The sequence below is a fragment of the Protopterus annectens genome, chromosome 5.part0 (genome assembly GCF_019279795.1).
Source record: "Protopterus annectens isolate FY-2018-M chromosome 5.part0, PAN1.0, whole genome shotgun sequence".
Taxonomy (NCBI): domain Eukaryota; kingdom Metazoa; phylum Chordata; order Ceratodontiformes; family Protopteridae; genus Protopterus; species Protopterus annectens.
Window position 1 is genome coordinate 544744666 of NC_056735.1, and position 23885 is coordinate 544768550.

Here is a 23885-nt window from a genome sequence, read left to right on the forward strand (position 1 = left end):
GTCAGAGGCCTGTAGTTCATTTGGTGGTGATGCAGGCCAGCTGTGTCAGGCCATTTCATTCTGTCAGTCCTAATGTCCCCGACCACCATACAGTATATTCCCCTGGGGTGACAGGGTAGGTGTTCTAGGTGTTCATGCCAATACTTTCTATCAGTATTGATCAGGTGGTGTGGATGCTGGTAGGGTGCTACCTACAGCTAGGGACACACCTGCATGGAACACCTGCGCTGCATGCTGCATTCTTTTGCTATTGCCATATACAGGTGGAGGTCATATTGTATCCATTCCCAACAGCAGAGATATGACCAGGAACCTGTGGGTGGTGTTTGGGTGAGCTAGGTGCATGTGTGCTCTGGACACTACTTGCATCTGATGCACGGATATGCATCGGGCATTCCAGATATGCTGGCAGGTGCAGACGCATCAGCTGTTTCCCAATACATCAGTCCAATCACCTTTGTGATCTGCAAGTGTTCAGAGAGATGACACCGGTATTCCCTACTACAGGCCCAGATAATGTGATGTGTACCTGTATGTACAATTCCAAGGGTGTGTCCATTTCACAGTTACACATTATATACTGTATGTTTGGCATACTTTCCTCTGTGTACTGCTTGTATATCTAGCCCAACAGCCATGCCATGTCAATTTTTCAGATGGTGACACATATTACCACCATACATTTACAATGGCCTACTGCTAGCATGTGTTATACTGATGGGTATTGTCTTTGACACTGCAGTTGTGAGGACTTGGTCCTGTCATCAGCAGTAGTGGGCAATGGCCACCAGGTCATACCTCAACATGCATATATACTGATCACTCTCACACAATATGAAACACACACCAACCTAACACATACCTACATATTGTACAAATGCTACAACCTATCCTGCTACCTTGGTCACCTCTGGGCATCTGTGTTCCACTGGTATTCTACCTAGACATACATGTTACTACATTTATACATATGATTGGGGGCACACCTGACTGTTTCTACATTGCTACACAGGATTGGGGGGCACACCTGACTGTTACTACATTTCTACATAGGATTGGGAGGGCACTCATGACTGTTACTGCATGTCTACATAGGTTATGGGGGGAAGACACATGACTGTTTCTACATTGCTAGACAGGATTGGCGGCGGCACACCTGACTGTTACTACATTTCTACATAGAATTGGGGGGAGGCACACTTCACTGTTACTACATGTTGACATAAGATATGGAGGGGGGCATACCTGACTGTTTCTACATTGCTACACAGGATTTTGGGGCATGCCTGACACTTGTACACATTTTCTATGACTGTACTGGTATGTCAGGTACTACATTTCATTCTGTTTTCTAACCTATCATGCTGACTAGAGGCATATCAGTGTACTACAGGTCTTACATTTGATTGACCTACATATTAGTTTCTGACTTCCTACCTTTCAGAGCTAACATCCCACTGCCTGACCTGATGGAGTCTGCCTGTGTGCAGGCTTGGGGGGGGAGTTTACCCATAAGCATCATTCAGAGGCCTTAGCACAGCCTTTGTTTGTGTTTGTCTACACCTGTCCTGCTAGCTGTGACTGTTGTTGGGTATGTGACCCTCCCTGACTGGCATGTGTGTGTCATATGGACACACATGTGGCCCAGCACATTTCCTGCAGTGGGTTTTGTCACCATGTGTAGTTCTGGCTACTATGGTGAGACCAGTATTTGCTACAAATCTCATGCTGCCACTTTAGGTGTCTACTCTCTGCTGGCATCCCATTCATCCACCCAGTTCCCTTGCATGCTCACATCCATACCATAGATACTGGTAACAACATATGCTACTATATTCGACAGTTGGTAAGTTGAGTGACTTACCTTGTGGGTTTACCAGTATTGAGGGTGGTGCAGGAGGGTTGCCTATGTCAGATGCACATAGTACACTCCCTACACATGGTTGAGCACAGGTAGTGTCATGTTTGGCATCCCTTTTATGTATGTGTGAGTCAGTGAGAGGTGTCATTCCCTGGTTCTCTCCTGTGTCAGTGTATGTGCTATGTGTTGCCTCTTTGCCAAGGCCAGGGCATACTGGGTATGCCTCCTTCTGCCTACTGGGGCAGGCTCAGGTTGTTCCTCTTCCGAGTCCCTCTGTGCCTGTGCAGGCCTTGCAATGGTGGGAGGCTGTGTGGCCCTGCCCCATGCTGTTCCTGCTGCAGCTGTTTCTGCAGGATCATATTGTGTAGCATGGCACATACAATGACAATTTGAGTACATGTAGCTGGTGAGTACTGCAAGGCTCCATCAGATGTGTCCAGGCACCTGAACCATGACTTAAGCATCCCAAATACATGCTCTATTATGATTCTGGTCTGTGTGTGTGCCTCATTATGGAGTTCTTGTTCATGTATGTGTGTATTTCTGATGGGTGTCATCAGCCATGGCTCCAATGTGTACCCAGCATCTCCCAGTAGGTGACCATAATGGATGGCCCCATTGGCAAATCTCTAGTACAGCTGCATCAGATGCCAGATGTGGGAATCGTGATAGCTTCCAGGGCAGCCAGCACAAACATTCATTATTATACCATGGGCACCGCACATGACCTGGCAGTTGATTGAGGGGAAGCCCTTGCAGTTGATGTAGACCTTACCCCGCTCACCGGCTAGTGCTTTGATACATATGTGCATGCAGGCTATAGCACCCACTACCTCAGTGTATTCTTCTATTTGTTGGAAGAGATGCATATTGCTGGCCAATGCCTCACAGGTGTTGGAGAAATATACATGCTCACTTGCTGACATGGCATCCAGGAACTGGTGGAGTACCCTGGATGCTGATGCCTGTGAGATCCCCATGATATTGGCCTTTGGAAGTACCCGTAACTAGTATTTTTAGTCCTACACATACCTTGGTATCCACTGTGATGGGTTCACCTTTATTAGTTCTGTGTGTGAGGCATGGCTGACACAGCTTAACAATTTGCTGTAGAAGGTCCCTGTCCACCCTATAGTGCTCCACTATCTCCTCCTCATGTAGCCCCTGGTAGGTTACCCTGGGTCTGTACAATTTTCTCTGTCTCCTCACTGTGGGTTGGTCGACAGCAATCACATCCTCACCACCCTCAGCCTCTTCCACATGTTGTTGTATGATAGCTATTGCAGCCCCTGTCATTTTGTTGCTTTTGTTTGCTAAAAGTTCCCTGCTTGTATACACCGGTGGGGTAGAGTATGTGGGAAAAACCAGAGGGATCAGTGTTTGCATAGTTTATAGTAGTGTTCTGGGCTGGGCTGGTCTGCTGCCTGTGTAATTGGCTGATTCTGGTACATTTCACCTGCCAGCTATGCTAGTTCTCTTAGATTACCTTCCTACTGCTGTTTTCCCTTCCCATTGCCTTCCTGTTTAAGCCCAGGGGCGAGCCACGCAAACACAGTGCTGAAATGTGCACAGAGCTACTATTTCCTGTTTTTTATGTTTAAAACTGCTTAGGAAACGTAAAGAATGCTAGGCAGCCTCAGACAGTGTGCTCTGCTAAGCTAAGGGCAAACCTGAGCCACAGGGCTCCAATCCATTTGAAGTATACCTGGAACCCCCCCATGATATCAGCTAACTCCTAGGCTTGCACCAAGCTATTCCTGATCTTACACTGTTGGGTGCTAACTAGCTTGCAGGGGAAATCTGGGATTCAGTATCATTCCTCTCATTTGCATAGGATTGCCTGCTGATGTATAGTTATAGGTCCCACACTGAACCTCCCCCCTTAGCAACCACTATTCACTGGCCGTGTTGTCTTCTGCCTGCCATTGAGTATAATGGTAAAATAGTGATTTTGGTTAGAATGCTTATTTTAGGTTTATTTTATTATTTTTTGCCCAATCCCGTTTGCGCGCCACTGCCCTACTTTTAAACGGCCAAAACTGGCTAAAAAAAGTAGATTTTTTTATTTTTGCTACTATTTTACCTTATATTTCATAATTGGCATGCTTTCTACATAATATCCATCCTTTATTTGGAGCTTTTATTGCTCCGTTTTGTAGTTTGCCGAAATATACTCCATTACTGGTGGACTACATTTCTGCAGATTACACTAGTCCTGCATGGCCGGCTTCCAGCTTCCTGGATCACAAATTCACCTCATTTGCATGGATTTCTCCTGCAAATGGGGTAATTTGCATGCAGGGGCTGAGTCCATGCAGGACTAGTGCAGGAGCGCTCGTGCACGTCCCTACAGGTTATTCCAGGATCGCACGGCAGACATAGTGTCTGCTGGATCTCCTGCACTAGTCCTGCACACTGTGCAGGGCTTGCTGAATTCAGGGGAATATATTTATATATAAGTTTCAAAAAATCCAGGACAGCAGCAGCAGGATAATCCGCGAGTAGGAATATTTACAAGAACCTGATTGTAGATATACTGTAAAGAAGAGCAAGAAAGAAAGGCAGATAAAAAGACAGAAAAAAAAATTTAATCAAAAGTAGAATTTAGGAAGAAATGAATTAGACATCAGGTTGGAGCTTGGCAAGGGCAGGACCAGGTCTTAAGAAGGTAGTGTTTGAGTTGTAGTTTGAAATGGAACTTATGGGGGATACTTCTTATTTTAAGTGGAAGGGAGTTCCAGGTGTGAGCTACAGAGTAATTATATAGGGACTTACCGATATTTTTTGACAGTTTGTAAATGTCTAGAAGATGTTTGTCAGATGTACGAAGTTGATGTCGGGGGTTATATCGAGATATAATATTAGAGATGGAGGGACTGGAATTGGGATTATAAAGAAGTGAGTGTGTGATCTGCAGTTGGGAAAGAAACAATTGTTTAGGGAATTCAAGCCATTGTAATGATTTAAGGGCAAGGCAGTGATGGTATTTGTAAGATAGATTAGACGCAAATCTAGCTATTTTATTGTATGTTTGCTCTAGTTTATGGAGAAGTGAAGACTGAAGGTTAGTAAAAACCAGAGCTGCATACAGAAGACAGGGTAATAGGAGAGACAGGGCCAGGTAGGTTTGGTGAAAGCAGTTTGTGGTTACGGTACAGGAGACCAAGTTTCTGGTGTTTTTTTTTTTTTGCAATGATGGATATGTATGTCAAATTTTAATTCATCGTCAATTATAACACCAAATAATTTAGTATGTGGTTCTGGTCTGATACTGGTATTGTTGAGAGAGGTAATAGAGAAAGTGGATTTGTGTGTTGCCAGTGTTTTAGGAAGGAAAAGTAGAAGTTTAATTTTTTTTTGCATTTAGAATTAGTTGATTATCAGTGAGCCAGGTTTCGATGGATGTAAAAGTGTCTTGGGTAAGAGCAAGGAGTTCTGGGATGCTGTGGGCAGTGGTTATAAGGGTTGAGTCATCAGCATATTGTAAGAGTGTGGAGAGGATGGTAGCAAAGCATAAACTACTAGTAAAAATATTAAACAAAGGAGGACCCAGTATAGAGCCTTGGGGGACACTGGTTTTAACAGGAAGAAATGGGGAGGTGACAGTTTTCCAGCGTATAGATTGTTTTCTATTAGATAAGTAGCTAGAAAACCAGCTTAAAGAGGGGGTGGAGAGATGAAGGTCAGAGAGTTTAGTTATCAGTTTAGAGTGAAAGACAGTATCAAATGCTTTGGAGAGGTCAAGGAATAAGCAGGAAACTAGTAAGTTGTCATCATGGGCTTCTGCTAATGTTTGGGTGAATGAGAGTAGAGCTGTTGATGTACTGTGGTGGGGTCTGCAGCCATGTTGGGTGGGAGTAAGAAGGTTATTATCTAGCAGGTGTTTAAGTAGTTGAGTGTGGACACACTTTTCTAGAATTTTGGAAAGGGGGGGTAGTATAGCAATGGAACGATAGTTGGATGGGTTAGTGGAGTTTCCTCCTTTGTGAAGAGGGATTGTGTCAAAGGATTTCCATACATCTGGGACAAGAAATTCAGTAATTGAACAATTAATGATAGAGACAGAGTAAGTGACAGCATTGGCAGCAATTTTAAGAAAGTAGGAAGCTAGATTGTCAACAAAGAGAGAGCAGGGCTTAAGTTTATTTAGTTAGGATTTGATGAAGACAATGGGAACTGGTTATAGGGAGAATGTATTGGAGGAAAGAGGACTGGGATGCAAAGGTAGAGAGGAGACAGTAGAGCTTAGAGTTGGAGTGTTGGATTGTTTCAATAAAGTAATTATTTAAAAGAGCAGCAGTCTCTGAGGCAGTATTGAGAGGGAATGGGTTGGGGGTAGGAGGATTGCCAGGGTGGAGGATTTTATTTTCGTAGACCAAGATATTTTAGGGTTGTTATGTGGGCTACTTTGGTTGGAGGCAAAGAAAGTATTTTTGTCTCTGATAACTAGTTTTTTACACCTGGTTCTAAGTTCCTTGTAGATTTGGAGTAAGGGAGGAGTTTTATTTCTGATCCAAGTTGGTTAGGCAGCATCCCTCTGACGCATGATAGAGCGTGTTTTCTTAGTTAACCAGAGATCACATTTTGATTTTACTCTGATTTTCCTGGAAGGTCCAATGGAGTTTAATACATCTAGAAATAGAGTATTGAAAGAAGTTACAGCATGATTAAGAGGGAGGTTTTCAAGGAAGGACCAGTTTATGTTGAGTCAGGTCACAACATTCTCAGTAAAGGTGTTCTTTGGGAGGGTGTTGGGAGTATCTATGGATTTAAATAGGGGAATGGTCACTTATAGAGTTAGGAAGAATGCCAGGGTTATGGTAGAGATAAGGGTCAGAAGTAAGGATCCAGTCTATTATAGATCCTGAAGTAAAGCTTCTGTTGTACCTGGTAGGGGAAGATATTAGTTGGTGGAAGCCACACAGATTGAGAGACTATGAGTAGGAGATGAGGAAGAAAGAGTAGTCCAATCGATATTTATGTTGCCACGTATAATGGATTTGTAAGGAACATTTAGGGTGAGCCAAGAGAGAAAGTATTTAAGGATAGGGATGTTGTCCCCTAGGGGATGAAGATGGATATAATGGCAAATTCTTTATAGGGGTTAAGGTGACAGTTTACTATTAGTATTTCAGCAGGTGCAAAGCTAGGTATGGAAATTGAGAGTGGAGAAAGAGTAAGTTGGTTGGAGTAGGGGATTGCAACACCTCCACCTCTTTTATTTACTCTGTCTGCAGGGAAGTTATTGTAACCTGGGGGAAGGATTTCTGAGTTAGAGATGTGAGGTTTTAATCAGTTTTCTGAGAGGGTTAAGATGTGTGGGGAGTTGAGATCATTTAAACATGTAATGGCTGTGTTTTGATGGTATCAGACAGGGACAATCCCCAAGGACACAATGTGTACTTGCACAAATGACAAGTTAAATGTGAAACCTGTAATGAAAAATAAATATGTTATATAACTGACTACTCCCATATGGAAATATGTATATGCCCCTAAGCAGAGCACTTCTCTAAGGTTTATAGTTTTGTCTGTAATATCTCTTCAGTCAGATTTTTGCTATATTTAAATACATATTGCAAGCAATAATGTGCATCAGACATTTCAATTGATCATCATCTATAATACAGGAATCAGCTCAATTATACCCTGATGTGCACAATTATACCAATAAGCAAGACTGCAGTACCTAATGATTCCATTTCTGTTATGACAGCATTAACTGAAATACAATGAGATTCAACAATTATAGGATCATTCACAAATAAGTATGAAAAAGAAATCAACAACTTTTCTACTGCAATGCATATTCATAAATGCAAGCTTGTGAATAAGCAGACATTACTTATTCACTGTGTGCATAAGACATACATGCAGCCCTGAGTCACAAAGACATGTGCAAAGGGCAGGGCGCAGTCATCATCATTTACACAGGGTGGGGGGGGGTGAGACAGCAAGGCTAACACCAAAGAAATGAGTGTCTGAAGTAAAAAACACGTGTATTCTTCGTAGTATACATTGTTGAAGGCTAATAACAACACATGGATAACACTCAAGAATACCGTTTTGATAGTTTGTATGTGGGTGAATGGGCATGTGAAAAACTTTTTTTTTATGTGTGTGTATTTCTGCATGAACTCAATCAATCACTGTGCTAACAATATGTCCTGGCATCTCTGACGGGCATGAGTCTTGTAGGTAAAGTACTCAGTTCCCCGTAGTCACCCCCAAATATGAAAACTACCTATGCCAGGAGTTACACTGCTAATTCCATGGCCCTGGCTATCTGAAAGTGAGTAATGTCTGCTATGCAAACTCTCTTCATGAATACATCCAGGACACCGGCCCCATGGCCTTCCACATCTGGATATGGGCAATTGTTAGAAAAATATGTATTAATGTATATGTTTAGTGCTTATTAAGAAATAAGAAAGATATAATGCATTTTATTCTATTAATGTTATGACAAGAAAAATGAATTCATATGAAACTGCAAGAAGCTTTTGGAAACTGCAGTGTGCCTTTTGCAAGTTGGTCTCTGAACCCAGCAGCTGCTAGCTCAGCAAGAATTAATGTTTATGCTTCTCACAAGTGATTATCTGCTGGGTCAGGAAATTAAATGTGTGAAATAATGAGAATCTTCTGCTCTTTTCCGCTTGAGCAATCGACCTTGTATATGTTGCTAGATAAAGCACCGGCTGCACGGAGGAAGTGATAACATGTAACAAGAGAAATGTATTGAGAACTGTATCTACTATTATGTTCGAATTAATTTAGAACCTTGAGTGGAAACTTTTGTAAAAGGGTATTGTAACTAACCAAGTGGCTAGCAAGGCCATGTTGTTTACCAGAAAAAGTTTTTAAGCAAAATGTAGTATCAGCATTTTAGATGAATAGAATATTGTAAGCTAAAGTTGTGTAAAACCCCTTGTGACTGACTACGTCAGCCTGGTGGGTTAATACTAGTAAGAAATACTATAAAAGTTGTGTTCTTCCTGTTTCATTCAGACAAAATTCTGTACTTGTACGTTTTTTGCCTCCTGGTGTACACTAGTAAAGAACCTGAACCTGAACCTCCTGTGCATTGATCTTTTTATTACAGTATTTTTTTCATTGAACAGATTGGTCCTTCAGACCAGAATCCCTCAGAAGCTGCGGATCAGAGCGTAGCAGTGGTCGAAGACTGCATGCAGGAGAAGATACCGAAATGGTTCTTCTTGAGTGAAAAGACCTCCGACTGAATTGTCGTTTAAAGAGGCTGGCCACTTTCTGATCTGTGGCTGAAGAGGGGATCTCCACTTTGAACCACGACTGCTCAATACTGGAGGCTCAGGTAGGGAGACTTTTTGCCTTTTTTCTGTTTTAGATCAGGGACTAGGTTACAGTAAATATAATTTTTTTTGTCAGATTTGTCATACAGATCAGGGACAAGAAAAAATTACTGTTTATTTGGTCATAGATCAGGGTAACAGAATAAGGTAGGCAGTTATTCTAGATAAATTGTGAAAGGAACTGAAGTTGTGGTACCACGTGGTAAAAGGGTTACGTAACATTTATTAACATGGGAAATCAGTGCACTAAAACATCGCGAGACCCGCCACTAACCGAAGACGCAAAATATATGCAACTACAACGTGCAGGTAATGTTAGATATTAAGCAAAATGGGTTAAAAAATATGAATTTAATGGGAAATTAGACAAATCTTTGCTTGCTAAACTTCTTAAACTGCTTAAAAGTGATACAAAAGGTCAGGCAAGAAAACAACAACAATTAGGCATTCCTCAGACACACAGGTGGATTGAGGAAGCAAACCGTAGGGAACAAAAGAGTAATAATTCAAAGGCATTGTTTTTAGACAAATAAGATAATAATATAGTAGTAGCAATGGCTCCTCCCCCCCCACTCCCTTTTTCAGGATATGAAGCAGGTGGACAAGCTGGTCCACCTCCGCGGTATCCTGATATCTCAGTGAAACCGAAATTGTTTGTTAGAGATCCCATTGAAACTAGGTCCCGAACACGTAAAACACTGGGGGACATAGAATTGTATCAAATGGAGAGAATTTTACAAGCTGAGTGGGAAAGAAATATGTCCACTTATAGAGGTACCAAATCCTCAGGCAGGACAGGTTGGACAGGACTCAACCCTCTTGGTATATAGGCCGTGGACACCGGAGGATATCCGGAAGGCTACTAAGGGAATTCCCCATCCAAAAGTTAATTTTACAAAATTCCTAGAAGATTTACAAGGCATGAGGTTAAGTTACCACTTAAATGGGGAAGAAGTAGAAAAAGTAGTTAGACAAATTGTAGGTCCAGATTGGCACATGATTTGTGGCACCTGGAATCCTCGTAATGCAGAATTTAAGCCACTCCCACATAGTGACGCAGAACTAGACAATAGAGTGAAAGGCCTTACAGACCGAATCTCTGAGAAGTGGAAACCTAGAGCAGACTGGACTTGTATTAATCAATGCATACAGCAAGAAAATGAAACAGTAGATGGGTACTATGCCAGATTATTAGCATATTTTAATATCCATAGCGGTATGACAGTTCCCAAAAGTCAGACAAATGATTCCCTGTATGAATAACAATTGAAAAATGCATTTTTAAAAGGTTACATTGCACCTATTAGTAGCTTCATTACAAAGCATATGATAGATCATCGAACAAGTAGGATACAAGCCTTACTTGAATATCCTAGACATGCTGAAAGACATTTTAATAGCAAAAAGAAAAAGAAAGCGCAAGTCTTCACTGCTGAAGATGGAGCTGCAGTTTATGTATTACAGTCTGGTAAAAAGGGTAAGAAAAATGCACAGGGAAATAAACAGTCTGACAAACGGTCAGAGGACTTTGAAGAAAGGAAAAAGAGAGGTGAATGCTTTAAGTGCAGGAAGACATCTAGCTAGGGATTGCAAACAAAATAGGAAGGTAACCACAGAGGAGATGAGGACTGACTATATGATGGTGAAGATACACCATACGAGAGTCAGAAATCATTGGGAAAAGACAATAAAGAAAGAACAAATGTAAATGTGATAGAAGGAGTAGAGGAAGTGCAAGTAGACATGTAGGATGAAGAAAATGAGATTTTAGATTTAGCATTATTGAGCCTAGAGCTCTACCTAGCAGACACAAAACCGGAAGCTACACTTCTGGTGGAGGGGAAGAAAGTTAATTTCCTGTGTGATTCAGGAGCATCACAGACTCTGATACACCCCTCCAAGTTACCAGAACATTCATAATCACCTGATTATATATTAGTGAAAGCTGCAAATGGACAGCTATACCGGGAACCACTTTCCCATGATATAGCAATAACTGACCCTGTTTCAGGGATGACTCAAAGGAGTAAAATTGTTGTTTCTGCAAAATGTCCAGTGAACCTATTAGGTAGGGACCTTATGCAGATATTTGGCATAGCAGTAGTTTCGACTATGCAGGGTATGGAGGCACAGTGACAAATGAATACTTTTGTGGTGCGACCGGAGGGTGAAACTTTTTACTGGTACAGCAAGGACTTGGTTACGACTGGTCCAGGGGCAGTGACCAAGAAACTGATGAACATAGCCATCAGTAAATCCCCCGCCCTTGACACTGACAGACAGCATTTGTTGCATTGCACTCTGTATTACTGTAGCACACCAGGACCTGATAAGGAATATGAGCAAGAATTGTTCAGAAATCGTGCAAACAGATTAGTGTTACGTAATCTGTACTGGGATACTGAGGGAAACAGTGTTGTTAGCTGTTCATTACCTCAAGAATTCCTTGCACTATACAAATCTAATCGATTACCACGTCAGTTTAACTAAGAACAAAAATGTAAAATGGGCAGACCTAGGAGAAAAGGTAACGAGATGAGAGAAACAAACTGATTTAGAATTATCAGAGCAGGGAATACAGAAACAAAAACTGAATTGGCTAACACAGGCACACCCAGCTGTACACTTGCAGTCTAGCGAGGACAGCTGATTAGCATTCTTATTAGAAGAAGAGGAGAAAGCCTTATGTAACATAACAAAGACTCTTTGGTCAACAGGCAAGTCAGATGTAGGACTTATTTGAACAGCAGGACCAGTTACTATTACACCAAAGTCAGCATTCAGACCACAGAAGAGACAATATCCTTTGAGAAAGGATGCAGAGATAGGAATCAAACCTATAATAGCAGCATTACTTAGAGAAAGAGTACTGGTAGACTCTTCTGATTCACCATGTAATACACCCCTATTTCCTGTTAAAAAGGCAAATGGGGAATGGCGTATGGTTCAGGACTTACAAGCTGTAAATAATGCAGTAATACCTAGAGCACCTATGGTGCCAGATCCACACACTTTGTTAAATGATTTGAAACCTCACCAGAAATATTTCTCTGTGGTAGATATGAGCAATGCTTTCTTTTCAATACCTATACATCCTGATAGCCAATATTGGTTTGCATTTACATTTCAGAGGAAAAGGTATACCTATACTCGACTACCACAGGGATATTGTGAGAGTCCAACAATATTCGCACAAGAAATGGCTAGTAATTTGGCGGGATTCACCCCACCAGGGGGTAGTCAAATTCTACTTTATGTAGACGACATCTTGCTAGCAGCCCCCACCCAGCAGCAATGCAGGGAGGATACCATAACACTGTTACAATTCTTAGCAGCACAGGGACACAAAGTAAACAAAAGCAAACTACAGCTTTGGAGAAAACAAGTTAGATACCTAGGATATGTAATATCCAAAGAAGGTAGAATACTAGATGAGGATAGAAAAACAATGATTTTCAAGCACCCAAACCAGCAACCAAGAAGGAAATGTTGTCCTTCCTGGGAACAACTAACTTCTGCCGGAGTTGGATACCAAACTATGCTTTGGAATCTGCTCCACTGACTGACCTCATATACAAAAAGCCGATGGCAGCACAGGATTTATTACAATGGACACCTGAAGCAAAAATAGCTTTCTGCAGTTTGAAGCAATTGAGAGCTTCTTCATTAGTCTTAGGACTACCAAACTATCAAAAAACGTTTCTTTCAAACTGTAGACTGTAAGCAAGGATATATGACATCACTGTTGACACAACAACATGGGGATAAGCAACGCCCCATAGCTTACTATTCATCACAGTTAGACCCAGTGGCGCGATCCTTACCCCACTGTTTACAAGCAGTGGTCACAGCTGCAATGGCAGTACAGGCTTCAGCCTCAGTGGTGTTATTCCACCCTCTCACATTAAGAGTGCCTCATGCAGTCGTGATAATTTTACTGCAAGAAAAAGTAGCATATCTCTCTCCTGCTAGGCATCTTTCCTGTATGACTATACTGTTGAGCCAACCTCATATGATAATTGAATGATGCATGACATTAAATCCATCAACTTTGCTCCCAACTCCTGCGGATGGCACACCACACAGTTGCCTGCAGGAAATTGAGCAGAAAACCTTACCCAGACAAGATCTCACGGATATTCCCTTGGATAAGGCCAAGGTGACATATTACGTGGACGGCTCATGCAGAAAGGGCCCTACAGGGAAAAATCTAGTGGGGGATGCAATAGTTACAGACACTGAAACCTTAGAAGCCCAATCCTTACCACATAACTTGTCTGCACAAGCAGCAGAACTGATTGCCTTAACACGAGCTTGTACCTTAGCAAAAGAAAAATGTGTAAACATATATACTGACAGTCAGTATGCTTTTTCTACTGTACATGTTTTTGCACAGCAGTGGAAAAATAGAGAGATGATAACATCTAGTGGTAAACCAATTAATCATGCGCAATTTATTTTAGAATTGTTAGAATCTATTCAGTTACCTACTAAAGTAGCTATTTGCAAATGCTTAGCTCATACGAAACAGCAGGACAGAATTTCAAAAGGTAATGCGAGAGCTGACACAGCTGTGAAGTAAGCAGCTTCAGACTCAGAAACTTTACTTTTAGACGAGGAATTACAACCCTCTGAAATTTTAGACCTAGAAATGTTAAAAACAATGCAGACGCTTACTACAAAAGCAGAGAAACAAAAATGGGAAAAACGAGGAGCAATCCTTGAAAACGGGCTGTACATCTCCAAAGAGAAAAAAACAATTTTGCCATCTAATTTGTTTAGATATGCAGCTTTGTTGAGCCATGGGCAGTGCCATGTCTCAACAGGGGGGCTGGTACAGTTAGTAAACCGAATATTCCAAACATATGGATTCACAAATTACACAAAAAAATTTTGTGCGGCATGTCATATTTGTAACAAACATCATGCACAAGGGGCATTTAAACCTAAACAAGGAAGTTTTCCTACACCGCCATATCCGTTCCATACTATTTGTATGGATTTTATAGAACTGAACAAATGCGATAACAAAAAGTACTGCCTTGTCATTGTAGATATGTTTTCTAGATGGGTGGAAGCTTTTCCGACCAAGAATCCGGATGCAACAACAGTGGAAAAACCCTCATAAAGGAGATTATTCCCATATTTGGCATACCGGAAAGAATTTATAGTGACAATCGTACACATTTTGTGAATCAAACCATACAACAGTTGGGACGCTTCTTTGGGATTTCCCTTAAAAACCATTGTGCTTATCACCCTCAATCTGCAAGACTGGTGGAGAGGCACAATGGAGTCCTCAAGAACAAACTTAGAAAGTTAGTCAATTAAACCCAAAAGAACTGGGTGCACTGTCTGCCTCTGGCGCTGCTGAGTATGCGAACAGTTCCAAATGCAAAGGGTTTAACTCCTTTTGAAATGGTGTTTGGGAGGGCATATTATGTACCTCAGTGGAAAGCTCTCATGCCTGCAGACCAGGAGGCTGATAGTTCACTAGCTAGTTATATGAGGAAACTGTTAACAAATAAATCTCTCTTGCAGTTTAACTCTTTTTCAGATAAAGAATAGACCAGACCATTGGAAGCGATTCTAGCCCCGGGGTCCAGGATCTGGGTGAAGGTAACAAAGAGGAAGAATTGGGCAAGCCCGAAGAGGGAAGGACCATACCAGGTGCTGCTGGCCATGCCTACTGCAGTCAAAATATCCAAAAGGTCATCTTGGATCCATTTGACGCACTGTAAACCGGTAAAGAACTTTCAACTTGATAAAAACATTGCAACTGTTACGCAACAAGAACAAAATGGCCAAAGATAACAATGCAGACCAACCTAAAAAATGTTGCATAATCATATTATTGAGCGTACACTTGTTGACTGTACTTTTGACAATTTTCTTTTTGTTGTGGTTTTTTCATTTCTCAACCACACAAGTAAAACTGGATAAATGTGATGAGACATCCATAGACTGGCATCCAAACTTTAACACATACCTAGCAATTAAACGTGTATATGCTGAGACTATGAACATTTCAAACTGCTGGGTTTGTACAGCTATACCAACAGCATATGGAGGACTACTAATGCTCACTGTTCCTTTAGGGATCAATGAGACTTGGGAAAATTTGCTTTTTGACACAGGAACTGTGAGATCACAGGATAAAATAGCATTGTATTTACCTGCTACACAAAAAGGGATTGTGTGTTTATTCAAGAATGATACTCTCCAGGTGGGCTGGAGTAACTGTAACATAACAATATCTTATAAATGTTATATTAAGACTAAAAGTGGGGGTACTGTTTGCAATACTAACTATGATTCATATTTGAACTCAATGAAAATGACATTGAATGAAGTACAAAGAAATCCTGTTTTGATTAAACAATTGTCAATCATAGATAAGAAAATGTTTCATGCAGGGTTGGTGCATATTAGCACTAAAGTTGAAAACTGTTATTTTGTGTGTGGGAAAAAGGCATACAAATGGCTACCTGAGAATTGGTCTGGCAGTTGTTTTTTGGGCTACCTGGTTCCAGCCATACGACACACTGTGGAATTACCTCTGGGTAAAATACGGAACGTGAGAGATGTTTCCAAGAAAACCAAAGATCCAATCGAGAAACCTGTGAATCCAGTAGGACGAGTTGAAGCAGGTTGGAAAGACCATAATTCCATGAAGGACAAAGACAAATTGACTCATATGGACTTGAGTGACAGTGTTATATCTTGGGCAGGTATACTCCCAGCGTATGGTGCAGTCAAATAGATTTGGGAGCTGAGAAAACTGTCGAAACCTCTCGAAGTAATGAGTAATGCAACTTTTTCTGCTCTTGAATTAGTGACTGATGAACTGAATGCCATGATAACTGTTGTGTTGCAAAATCGGATGGCTCTTGACTTCACCCTAGCGGTGAGAGGTGGTACGTGTGCGCTTATCAAAGAAGAATGCTGTGTGTACATACCAGATAATAGACATGAAATCAACAACCACCTGGAGGTGATTCAGCAAGTGTCGGCCATGACCAAACCAGGCCCAAACCCTCTGATGGATTTTTTCCAGAATCTGTTTGGGGGGTGTGGTTCCATCCTAATGAATATTCTGATTGCCATTTGTGTGGGTTTACTCCTATTAGGAGCATGTGTTTGTTGTGGAATCCCCTGCATGAAAAGATTAATTCAAGATTTTATAGATATGTCTGTCTCTGAAACCTTGTATCAAGACATTGAACTTGAGGAACTGGTTCCAAATGAAATTCTCCTTGAAGTCTAAACTGAATGACTCTCTTAACTGCAAGTCCCAAGTGGAAGAGGTTAGGAGAAGAAATAAAAATTGTTTAAACTTCTGAGAATAGAATAAAAAGTATTAACAGGGGGGAAAATGTTAGAAAAATATGTATTAATATATATGTTTAGTGCTTATTAAGAAATAAGAAAGATATAATGCATTTTATTCTATTAATGTTATGACAAGAAAAATGAATTCATATGAAACTGCAAGAAGCTTTTGGAAACTGCAATGTGCCTTTTGCAAGTTGGCCTCTGACCCCAGCAGCTGCTAGCTCAGCAAGAATTAATGTTTATGCTTCTCACAAGTGATTATCTGCTGGGTCAGGAAATTAAATGTGTGAAATAATGAGAATCTTCTGCTCTTTTCCGCTTGAGCAATCGACCTTGTATATGTTGCTAGATAACGCACCGGCTGCACGGAGGAAGTGATAACATGTAACAAGAGAAATGTATTGAGAACTGTATCTACTATTATGTTCGAATTAATTTAGAACCTTGAGTGGAAACTGTTGTAAAAGGGTATTGTAATTAACCAGGTGGCTAGCAAGGCCACGTTGTTTACCAGAAAAAGTTTTTAAGCAAAATGTAGTATCAGCATTTTAGATGAATAGAATATTGTAAGCTAAAGTGATGTAAAACCCCTTGTGACTGACTACGTCAATCTGGTGGGTTAATACTAGTAAGAAATACTATAAAAGTTGTGTTCTTCCTGTTTTAATCAGACAAAATGATGTACTTGTATGTTTTTTGCCTCCTGATGTACACTAGTAAAGAACCTGAACCTGAACCTCCTGTGTATTGATCTTTTTATTACAGTATTTTTTTCATTTAACAGCAATGCAGCATCAATACAGGAGGAGGATCTTGCATAGCCATGTCTGTTGACACCAGATGATGTAGCCACTCTCTGGCCACATGGATGCCCACCCTCTCCCAACAGATGTTCCATCACAGACACTGTCTGATCCAATGTTTCATTCATCCTCTCTATGTAGTTGCTGACATGGTTCAGGGAGTCACTAACATGAGAATGCACAATGTCTAGTAGTCACACTATCTATTCCAGTGCCCAGGTGGAATGTGCCTCTGCCTCCACCATAGCCCTGCACATACATTTGGTGGCACCTGATGACACCATACCCCTCAGCTGTGCAGGTTTCTGCAGAATGACCAGATTTTTGCCTTATATTTCAGTCCATTTTTCATGAAATGGTAGTTTTTTTGGCAAATCATTAAACATTGAAGTCTGAAAATAATAATAGATATTTGAGTTTCAGACTTCACACCCTTCAGAAAATAGACACTTATGAAGACCATGTTATTCTATCAACATTCTAAGTCTAAACGTGCAATATTTAATAATTGTCCCTATTTGTGGACATCCACCCATTATTTATAGCTTTGTCCAGATTTCCTGTTGTAAGAGGTTGAGAGGGATGAATGACACCTAATGGCACACCAGCATCAGGAGGAAAGTGGACAGCAGGCCTCCTCTGAGCACCCCTATCAACCTTCCTTTGTGGCACCATGCTCTCACAATGGCTACCAGAAAAATCAACCAGGTCTGCCACCACATTAGCCACACTAGCCAGATCAACAGTGTCATCCTCAACCTGTCCTATATCAGATGTCTCTGTGTCACAGAAAAATGTGGGCATACTGACTGTATCTGAACTATGGGCTGGGGATGTGGAAGTAACAACTTCAGCGTCAGACTGATCATCTGCAACACCAGACTGTGCCTTTTCATTGCCATCATCATCATCATCATCATCATCATCATCATCATCATCATCATCAGAGATTACCAATACTCTGACATCAGGTGGCAAGAATTCCATAGTGCCAATCTCAGGACCACCTATGATAACAAGCTATAAACACAATGAACAGAAAAATGATGAATTAAATTGATAACATACTTTCCTTATTTGAATGATATGTTAAACTCTAACAGATGTAAAGGCAGCACAAACTATATTATCATATAGACCCAAATCTTCCTTATATAGGTTCATAGGTAAGTACTAGGCTATCTGCCCATGGGCATTTATAAGCCTAGCCACAGAGTGATGGCTTTCGCCTCCCCATTAGATTAGTAACCTGGGCCTCTGTCAACAGGGCTCCTGAAGTGATCCCAGGGCAGAACTTATGATTACCCATCCACTCATCAAGATTTCTCTTGAAAAGGGTCAGAGAGGAGCTCTGTCGAATATGGATTGGGATTCTATTCCAGAGTGAGGGGAGTCACTGGGACTTGAATCTATCCCTCCAGAATGTCCTGTTTATTGTTGTACATAGGTTCAAGTCGCTAGAACGAGTGATTCTGAGGGATCTCGTTTTTTTTGAGGTGAAGCATGTCCATTAGTTCAGGGTTTGACATGGCCCTATAGGTCAGACATAGGTCACCTCTGAGAAGATGGTAAGCGACTGAGAAGAGCTGGAGCTTTTTTAGTCGTGCTTCATAGGGTAATTGTTTAATGCCCTTAATTCTCTTAGTGAGGTACTTCTGTGGTCTTTCTAGTTGTTGCAGGTGTCTAATGAGGTACATCCCAAATGGGGCATTGTACTCTATTATCGACCTAATGAGTGAGAAGTAACGGAGCACAATCACCTCCTTGGATCTGGATGAGAAACCCTTTGTGATCAGGTGTGCCACATAGAAGGATTTCCTGACCGTTTTGGCTATGTGGTTATCAAAGGAGAGCATGCTATCTACTTGGGTACCAGGTCCCTAATTACTTCTTCTGTACTTAGTGGATTCCCATCTATGTGGTAGTTTGTACGTACTTTGTTTTTCCCAAATGGGATTACTATGCATTTTTTGGCATTTAGCTTGAGGCCGTGACTTTGACACCAGGTGTTTGTCTCTGTGAGACCCTTTTGCAGGATGTCTGTGTCAGCTGGAGAGACAATTATTGCACCCAATTTACAGTCATCTGCGAACTTGGTTAGCCACAGTCCCTCCGCCTTTGCCTGTATTTCAGAGAACTATATACCGAACAGGAGGGGTCCCAGGACTGAGCCCTGTGGGGCTCCGCTTGTGACTGGTTTAGAGTCAGACATGGCGCCTGCCACTCTTACCGTGTGGGTTCTGTCTGAGAGCTTATGCATTACTAACAATAACTAAATGTGTTTACCATGTGCAGGTGAGCTGGCAGCCTGCAATCCAGACGTGCCTGTATGTGAGGAGTGGAAGGGAAAGAAATCTGCTAAGTATGACAAAACAAATGAATCCAGAAAAAGAGAGCAATTCCATTCAAAAGTGCAGATTAAAAATGTACTCAGACAAAAATGTAGTATATATGTAGTATATAAGTAACTGATTTGTCTGCAGTTAAAAGCATTCTGTATCTTTACAAATCTTTATCTGTTTGTGCTTTCTCTAGTGCTACTGTCTGTAGGCTATTGTTTCTAGCTGAAGCCTCTTTAACTTTGCTAGATTGTGTTAATAGTCTGCTGAGTGGGGGCTGGTTCTTTTGTGTTCTTGTAAAAAAAAAAAAAGTTGTTCTTCTGGTATTTAAGCCCTAACTTTGATAGGTTTTCTGTCTATACACATTGAGCAGAGTGGATAAGTTGTTGACCACAGCTGTTAGCTGAGATATCCTGTTGTTTTTTTATTATTTATACAGATTATTGTTTTTAACAATTAATATATAGCACTTTTATTGTCTGTTTTTAGTCTTCAAGTGTATTTTATTGCTATTAACTAATCTGTACAAGTAACTGATTTGTCTGCAGTTAAAGGCATTCTGTATCTTTACAAATCTTTATCTGTTTGTGCTTTCTCTAGTGCTACTGTCTGTAGGCTATTGTTTCTAGCTGAAGCCTCTTTAACTTTGCTAGATTGTGTTAACAGTCTGCTGAGTGGGGGCTGGTTCTTTTGTGTTCTTGTAAAAAAAAAAAAGTTGTTCTTCTGGTATTTAAGCCCTAATTTTGATAGGGTTTCTATCTATACACACTGAGCAGGGGTGGATAAGTTGTTGACCGCAGCTGTTAGCTGAGATATATAAGCATCCTGTTTTTTTTTTTTCGATTATTTATACAGATTATTGTTTTTAACAATTAATATATAGCACTTTTATTGTCTGCTTTTTAGTCTTCGAGTGTATTTTATTGCTATTAACTAATCTGCACAAGTAACTGATTTGTCTGCAGTTAAAAGCATTCTGTATCTTTACAAATCTTTATCTGTTTGTGCTTTCTCTAGTACTACTGTCTGTAGGCTATTGTCCCCACCCTCCCAGTTAGTGTCTTGCTCTTATACTTGGTGGCTTTGCAGTTGCCCGCCCCTACTGTAAATCTGATCTGTGACACTCCTCCCAGTCTAGTGTCATGAGCTCATTGCCTTAATATTGCTACAACTCAAGTGCTCTAGGTTGCACTGCATCTGAAGTGTTTGTGTGTTTTAGCTGCTTTTCTGTATATATAGACTTCTCTATTTCTTTAACTAAATACGCTCTGCAAAGTTGTTTTATTGCATTCCTGCCTGTATTTCTGAGGTTTTTTGCACTTTTAAAGTTTGTTTTTGCTTAGTTTAACTGGTAGGCTACACACTTAAGTGCGCTAGCTGAATTAAAGCATTTACTGTGCTTCTGTACCCAATTTCCGCTACTTTGTAAAAAAAAAAAAAAAAAAAAAAAAAAATCCTTGTTTCCCGCCTTTACTGAACTAGAATAGTCCAGTCTTCAGGTATTGCTGATCTCTGGGCTGTGTCATAGTTCCTGTGTTGCCCATATCCTTATTTGGATAGGAGGAAGCTTCTTTGTTCACCAGTGAGAGTGGGGAGCTCTGAGCAGCCTATCTGTCCCTTGAGGAGTGGTTCCAGCCCAGTGACCTGTAGCTTATTGGCCATTTTGGGCCATTTCCTATCTCTTTCTAAACCCCTGCTTTAAAGCCAGCTTTAGCGCGCTTTTGCACTTGTAATTTAAAGTTTGTCCTGTTTGTTGCATTTACCTGTTGAGGCTACACATTCAAGTGTGCTAGCCGGTGTACATATTTATTGCATTTTTCTGCTGTTTGTTGCAAAAAAGAAAAAAGAATTATCCTTGTTTCCCATCTTTACTGACCTAGAGTAGTCCAAATACAGGCTTTGCTGTATTCTGGACTTTTGGAAAGTTCCTGTGTTGCCCATTTCCTTTCTTGGATAAAGGGAAGCTTCTTTGTTCACCAGTGGCAGTGGGGAGCTTGGAGCAGCCTATCTATCCCTGGAGGAGTGTTCCCAGCACAAGAATCTGGTAGTTCATGTGTTGCCCATTTCCTTTCTTGGATAAAGGGAGGCTTCTTTGTTCACCAGTGGCAGTGGGGAGCTTGGAGCAGCCTATCTATCCCTGGAGGAGAATTCCCAGCACAAGAATCTGGTAGTCTGTTTGTTGCAAAAAAGAAAAAAAAAATATCCTTGTTTCCCATCTTTCCTGACCTAGAGTAGTCCAAATACAGGCTTTGCTGTATTCTGGACTTTTGGAAAGTTCCTGTGTTGCCCATTTCCTTTATTGGATAAAGGGAGGCTTCTTTGTTCACCAGTGGCAGTGGGGAGCTTGGAGCAGCCTATCTATCCTGGAGGCATGTTCCCAGCACAAGAATCTGGTAGTCTATTGGCCGTTTTGGGCCAATTTTTAGCTCTTTCAAGTCCCCCTGTATAAAATCCACTTTGGTGCGGTTTTTGTTCTTGTTACTACTCAGCCAAGCTCCTTGTGGTCCTGCAGAGTGGTGCTAGCAGCAGAGAGGCTAAAAGAGTGACTGCTAACCTGATAAAAGTGTTTGTTTTCCTGCTACTACCTGGGCGACTGTCCGATCTAGCTAAACTGCAAGTATTTCTGCTTCTTGAACTGTTTTAAACTGTTTAAAGTTGTTTTTGCACCTGCACTTTTAAAGTTTGTCCTGTTTGTTGCTTATACCTGTTGAGGCTACACACTAAAGTGTGCTAGCCTGTGTTACATATTTATTGCATTTTCCTGCTGTTTGTTGGAAAAAAAAATATATATATTATCCTTGTTTCACGTCTTTCCTAACCTAGGGTAGTCCAAATACATGCTTTGCTGTATTCTGGACTTTTGGAAAGTTCCTGTGTTGCCCATTTCCTTTCTTGGATAAAGGGAGGCTTCTTTGTTCACCAGTGGCAGTGGGGAGCTTGGAGCAGCCTATCTATCCCTGGAGGAGTGTTCCAAGCAAAAGAATCTGGTAGTTTATTGGCTGTTTTGGGCCAATTTCTAGCTCTTTCAAGTCCCCCTGTATAAAACCCACTTTAGCATGGCTTTGCACGATTTTGCGCATAGCGCAGCATCGGGCAGCACCGCTTAATTGGGTTTAAACCATTCTCGGCTCCACAAAGTCTGCTCTTCACTTTTTCCCTTAGAACTGATCTAGTTCTCATAATAAACACCATATTCCCACTCTAAAGCCTGGCACTTGCTCACTAAAGCAATTATATAAGTCAGCACTAAAAAATTAAAAGCACTACACCCTCACAAACTCCCCTTGAGTACTTTGTTCCCATTTGGCCCTTTTTTTCAATTATAAAGGAATTCCCAGTACTATTCTAGCATGTCCAAAGGTCAGTTGTCAGTCTCCTCTCCGGTCCAGCTGGTGAATCTGGGAAGCTTGAGGCAATGTTACAACTGCCTCATGTACACAGACAACCCTCTCCTCCTCCCAACAAATTCCAACACATGTGAGAGATGCAACCATGCAGCCAAACTGGAGGCTAAGCTCTCTCAACTCAGTACTGGCATAACCAGTCAGGAGGAGAAGGAAACCACACTCACTACAATTTCAGTCACACATAGACCTACCACGACAGCAAACCAAACACATAAACACACAAAAACATACTCGGAGGCTCTAAATAAAAATCTTCCTAAGCAGCAGAGACCTCCAAAGCAGACACCCAAGCAACCGCTACCCCAAAACAAAACACGTGCAACACATAGCTCACAAAGCCAGTGTGCCGAACAGTCACAGCCCTTAAGGCTAAACAACACACCTGATACACTTGTAATAGGTGACTGTATCGTTAGGCACACTGACGTCCCGCTCACCAGTCTGAACAAGGAGAAGGTCACGGTGAGCTGCCTGTCGGGCGCTAGGATCCGCCACATAACACAAGCACTCAGGTCACTCCAAGGCAAGTACAAATATGACACAGTCATTGTCCATGCTGGTGTGAATGACCTGAGACGTACCTCCCTGGACTACATGAAAAGAGACATAGAGGAGCTCTCTGAGCATGTAGCCCAGGCCGGTATGACCCTGACCTTGAGTAGCATCTTACCCTCACCAAGAATGATGCCACAATATGAAGACAAGATGATCAATTTCAACAATTGGCTTAAGTATTGGTGTCATTCAAAGGGGATCCAATGCCTGTCTGCCTGGGATGACATGCTCGACAAGCTATGATGCTTCGCTAG